The sequence below is a fragment of the Macrosteles quadrilineatus genome, unplaced genomic scaffold, assembly GCF_028750875.1.
Source record: "Macrosteles quadrilineatus isolate MER2022 unplaced genomic scaffold, UCM_ALF_1.0 Scaffold_4__1_contigs__length_99947679, whole genome shotgun sequence".
In the NCBI taxonomy this organism is placed as follows: domain Eukaryota; kingdom Metazoa; phylum Arthropoda; class Insecta; order Hemiptera; family Cicadellidae; genus Macrosteles; species Macrosteles quadrilineatus.
In genome coordinates, this window is record NW_026542597.1 from 29920115 (window position 1) to 29926114 (window position 6000).

The following is a 6000-nucleotide window of genomic DNA, read 5'->3' on the forward strand; positions in this document are numbered from 1 at the left end:
ATAATGTCGACAACTCAAAATGTCGACAGTGTCGGTAATATGGGATGTCTGTAAAGTGGGATGTCGGTTATGTGGGATGTCTGTTATGTGGGACGGTTGTGTAAATTTTCCCACTTTATCGACACGCAAAATGTCGACAAGCAAAACAGATCGACAAAGAGCGGGAGATTCAAATTGAAGGTGAACAGCTCTTGCTGAACAGATCGGTTGAGTATAATGAGAGTCGTTCTTTTTTTAACTCCGAACGACTTCTATTCACGGCGCTTGCAGTCTCCTTCAAATTTGTCAATGCTATATCAACTATCTTGTGTATATAATATGTGTTCTGCCGTTTGAAGGCTTTACAATAATTTTACATTTGTCACACTTGTATTATGATTCATTATACTGTTTTTTTTCGTGCAAAGGTAAGGCGTTTAACACTTGTTTGTTCTCATTTCCCCCTAATTTGGACATGCAAAATCCAATAAAATAATTTTTAATTTTGAAAAATGTCCCAAAAGGGCCCAATTTGGGGGGTAGGGGTGCTTTTTGAGAAATTTTCAAATTTAAACATGGGTTGTGTGATACATCAATTTAAAGGTCTAATCACCCCGATCATTTTTGTGCAAAAAAAAATAATTATCTTTAACCGTATTTACAGGGTGGATCAAATCGTTTTACAAAAGGACTTTGAAGTTAACTACCGTAATACCCTAACTACTGAACGGAACAGCGCCAAATTTCTTTCCAAGCTTATTCATGAGCTACTCTTTAAGATAACTTGTAGTAAGGGCATTTTCCATGTTATTTTCTAATTATAAAAAAAATCTCGAATTTGAAGAATAAAAGAAAGCTGAAAACTCAAAACTGTTAAATAGCAAGCTAGGCCTATAACAAATCTTCTATATATATAACATCCAATGTATGTTTGTTTGTATGTATGTATGTTTGTTTGTCCTTTATGGACTCCGAAACCGATCGACAGATTGTAATGAAACTTTCAGTTATTATTAAGCATTATTCAAGGATGGTTTGTGTGAAGTTTGGTGCAGATCCGTCAAAAGGGCTCCGCCCCAGTGGCTCTGGAGTTTCCCATGTTAACCTTATGAGTACTCATATTTAAATGGAATTAAAGATTCTTAACAGCTGGTTCAACTAAAGAATTTAATTCTGTGATGTTCAATAGCATTAAGAAATTAATAGGTTTACCAACAGGGTGCAGCACTATTATTTTTTTCAATTTATGACAACAGCTAATTTGCAACCAAAAGGTGAGTGAGCGTAGCGAACGAACTTCAACCAAGATGTGATTGAGTCATGCGAACATGCTCATCTTGAAAATGAACGAACATTTGACATAAAACCACATTAGGACAGGACGACGTCTGTCGGGCCAACTAGAAATATATAAAAGAAAGTTGTGTTAGTTACAGCGTTTATAACTAGAAAACTACTGAACCAATTGGCATGAAAATTTACAGGGATATGCCTTAGGTACTAGAATAACATAATAGCCTGTTTCCGTTTCAAAAACCCTTAAGGGTAGCGTCCTTAGGCCCTTTGCAGTTTACATGTTATCTTATGGAAGAATGATTTATTTTGTTTACTATGCCATGTTTGTCATTTCTTGATTAAATTAAAGTACCTGGAGACCGAGCTTTGCTCGGGGAAAATCATTCCCCCACTCTGCGATGCCAGCCTTTACTACTTCCTTCACCATTTTCTACGTCATTGTTTCCCTCCCTTCTCATAGCATTTAAGTATTAGAGATGCATTAATCTAACTGTCACAAACGGTTCCTACACTCTGCGATGCTAAACTTTACTACTTCCTACGTCGTGGACATGTTGTCATCTCTTTCCATTGCATTTTAGTATTTTAAATACATTAATCTAATTGCCAACAACATTTCCCACACTCCGCACTGCTAGCATTTACTAATTCCTATGTCTTGGACATCTTTCCATCCCATCTTATAGCATTTCAGTATTTCACTTTCAGATACAGAAATCGAACTGTTAAAATTGGTTCCCAGTTCCCAGACTCCACAGTGCTCGCCTTTGCTACTTCAATCACCTCTTCCTACGTCGCGGACCTGTTTCCCTCCCTTCCCATTGCATTTTAAGATTGCAGATACCTTAATCTAATCCTTATAAACAGTCCCCACACTCCGGACTGCTCGCCTTGACTACTTCCTTTACCACTTCCTACGTTTTGGACCAGTTTTCCTACCTTCCCATAGCATTTTAAGATTGTAGATACAGTACCTTAATCTAATCGTCGTTAACAGTTACCACACTCAGGACTACTCGCCTTTATTACTTCCTTCGCCACTTCCTACGCCGCGGACCTATTTCCCTCCCTTCCCATAGCATTTTAAGATTGTAGATACCTTAATCTAATCGTCATAAACAGTTCCCACACTCCGGACCGCTCACCTTTACTGCTTCCATCACGACTTCCTACGTCACGGACCATGTTTCCCTCCCAGCCCATAGCATTTTAGGATAACAGATACCTTAATCTAATCGTCATTAACAGTTCCCACACTCCGGACTACTCATCTTTACTACTTCCTTCACCGCTTCCTTCGTCGCGGACCATGTTTCCCTCCCTTACCATAGCATTTTAGGATAACAGATACCTTAATCTAATCGTCATTAATAGTTCCCACACTCCGGACTACTCGCCTTTACTACTTCCTTCACCACTTTCTACGCCGCGGACCTGCGCCGCTTCCTTCGTCGCGGACCATGTTTCCCTCCATAAACAGTTACCACACTCCGGACTAATATTTACCACAAAACTAATAGCAATAACAACTAATCAAAAGAAATAATCTGCTTGGAATAGTTCAGTAAGGCCGCCAGAAATTATGCGAATCAAAGTATTACTAATCAACGCTTAATGATATTCATTGGACTCCTTTTCTTTTGTACTGTCTTTTGTTAATAGGCCATATGTGCATGCGCAAGCTGAGTTGCCCGTGGGTACAGAACGTCACGTTATGTCTTAAAATGTAAACAAAATGACAACAATGGCGGAATGTTTTCTCATAAGGCCCATGTTAAATTTTCAAAAGTTTGTACTCATATTATGGCGAAAATAGATTTTTCCTGGCTATACCACTGGTCTAGAACTTATTTTTGACACAGAACTTAGTTATTCCGTAAATATAAACGATTTTGTTAGGGCCGATTCCCAGATCGAGTTGACAAGTATTCAAACTTTACTCGTATTATATATAGGATTAAGGAAACAGCTGTTGTAATGATAACCTAATTTTTAAAAACAAATCTATGCATAACAAAATGAGAGCTATCAAATAGGTTTCTATTCCATTTGTTTTTTACGAATATTTGTTGTCAAATGTAACATAAAATATTACATTACTAGTTGAAACCCGTCGAAATCGACGGTTACTTTCAAGGCTTACGCTAATTCATCTAACTGCGATAAATTGAGTGAAATTATACATATTTTGAGCATTTAGCATTGTTTTTTGTTCAAGGAGTAATAAGTGTAAAAACAATAAATGATATTAATTTGGTTGGTTACCAAAAATTTCCGATCATTCAACGAATAAAATATTTTCCATACCGTACGTCATCGGAGTTATTATTAGTATGTTATCCGGTATCTCTTCCTTTGGAAGAACCTTTAAATAGTATTAAAATCGTATTAGTGGATCTTTTGTAGCTAAACACTTCTGTGATTTCATTAGTGTAATGCAGATTAATCTATGATTTTATTTGAAAAAAAAATCTGTTGGGAAGACCCGATCTAACTTCAAAGGGAGGTATATCCGTTACAGTGTCAGTTTGATTTTTACTTCGTCACATCGGGTCACTTCATATCATACTTCTGTGCCAATGAACAACCCTCTATCATAGTTTTGAGAAATTGGTTGTGGGGTTACTGTTAAAGCTAGAACTCATTGACATGGGGGATAAGTTGTCTCAGCCTTATCAATTAAACCTACATAAAGTTGTCAATATAATCTCACTACGGAATGTTAGGTGTAGGGGAATATACTTGAAGTGAAGTTGGCTTTTACTCTTTAACTGTTAAGGGCCTCCTCGTTTATATGGTCGTGCGGCTTCATTGGCAGCAAATAATGTAAATAACATAGAAATGTGGCATTTCCAAAAAAAAAATAATACTGAAAAATTGACCTTCCTGTCATGACAGTAGCTGCTTAAATAGTATTTACTCATTGAACTATTTTTTTACAGTCAAAATGTCGTGTTAACTTCAATAATGTTACCAACCCAGTGGGCCGCGGTCCGTAATATAGGCCACTGCAAATAATTTTTCAAGATAGGTACCATTTTAGGCAAGGTTTCTGTGTTTGGATGTTATTAGACACGGTAAGAGTACAATAAACTTCTTCTGCAGATGAATTATCTGTTGGAGAAGTATGATCCGAATTATAAAATATCACAATGCGAGTTTGAGCATTTTGTAACTATATAGGTAAGTTACAGAGATTGTTTTAGGCTGCTGCTCAGTGCACTTTAAGAATGTATTTTTTAGAGATAAATTAAATGGTTTTTGTTGCTGAGTAGCGCTAGTAAACACCCATGTAGCACAGATGGTTGGGCCAACGTTGGTAAATTGTGGAGCCACACAGTTGGCCAACGGTAGAAATGTCACCTCTTTAAACTGTTTTCCAGCCAACCATTGTCCAACAATGGCCCAACCATCCAAAAATACTGATGACCAACTAACCATAACACAACTGATATCCAACCAACCGTTTTATTTCACACAAAATAATAAAGATTTAGTACGAAAAGCATAATTATTAGTTGAGTAAATTGATTAAATAGTTCATAAAAACAAATTTTGAAAAAAAGCTAGAACAAAATTTTTTGGCCCAGACGGGTCTCGAACCCGGGTCCTTCGACTTATCAGCCTCTTACCTTACCACTGAGCTATCTGTGATTGTTGATATAGATAGTTTTCAAGTGGTGAAAGAGTAGCCGACAGTTGCAATGGTCGCAATACTTCAAACATTTTTGATACTACACAGTATAATATGATTCTGTTAATCTGTTAAGGCATCATAAGTAGTTTTTTTTTTTTTTTTTTTTTTTTTTTGAGTTAGAGAGGATACTGGTATTTGAATATAGATTAATTAATTACCGTTAGATTATTAATGCTATTATAATTGACTGTTATATGATTAATTACTCTTTCCCCTTAAATTGTTGCAAATAAGTTAAAGAATATTAATTTAAAAAATATTTGCATTATTATAATTATTAAAATTCATTGTTGTAGCCCAGAACTGTAATATATAAAATATCTGGTTTTACAATACCTTTATCAGTTCCAAAAACTTTTGGAACTAATAAAGGTATTGTGAAACCAGATATTTTATTATAATTATGTTGTGAAAGCTAGACCCAGAGAATGAAAGTCGTGTAAACTCAACTATGGACCATCGTTGGTGTTGGTCCAACGGAGTGAAAAACGGTTGGACAACGGTTGGCTTGATGTATGATACCCAGCAATGCATATTAATGTATTTCATTAACAATGAACCAATGTTGGTCCACAGTTGTAAATATTGGTTGGCCCAACTACGAGATATACAGTTGGACAACGGTTGGTTGGTTGTGGAAGCTCCAACCAACCATCGACCAACTGTCCCACAGTTGGCCAACGTTGGCCCAACCATCTGTGCTACATGGGCATGCACAACCCTTTTCTTTAGTCTTATAACATTCAAAGGCTCTCTAAGAGTTCAAGTTCTTATTTGTATACATATCTATATTATTTTTTCACTAATATGTATTAATACATCGAAGTAACCTCTCTCAAAAGTCTGCAGTATATTGCAGTTTTCCAGCTTAATGACTTTCTAAACCCGTAAAATAGATATAAGAAAGATAGTTCAATAAGAAATAATTGTAAGAGTTACTGTGATAAAAGGATTTACTACTGATATCGTAATGGAATGTTATAATGCAAAACATGACATGATACAGACGAAAATCAATTTTAAAATCA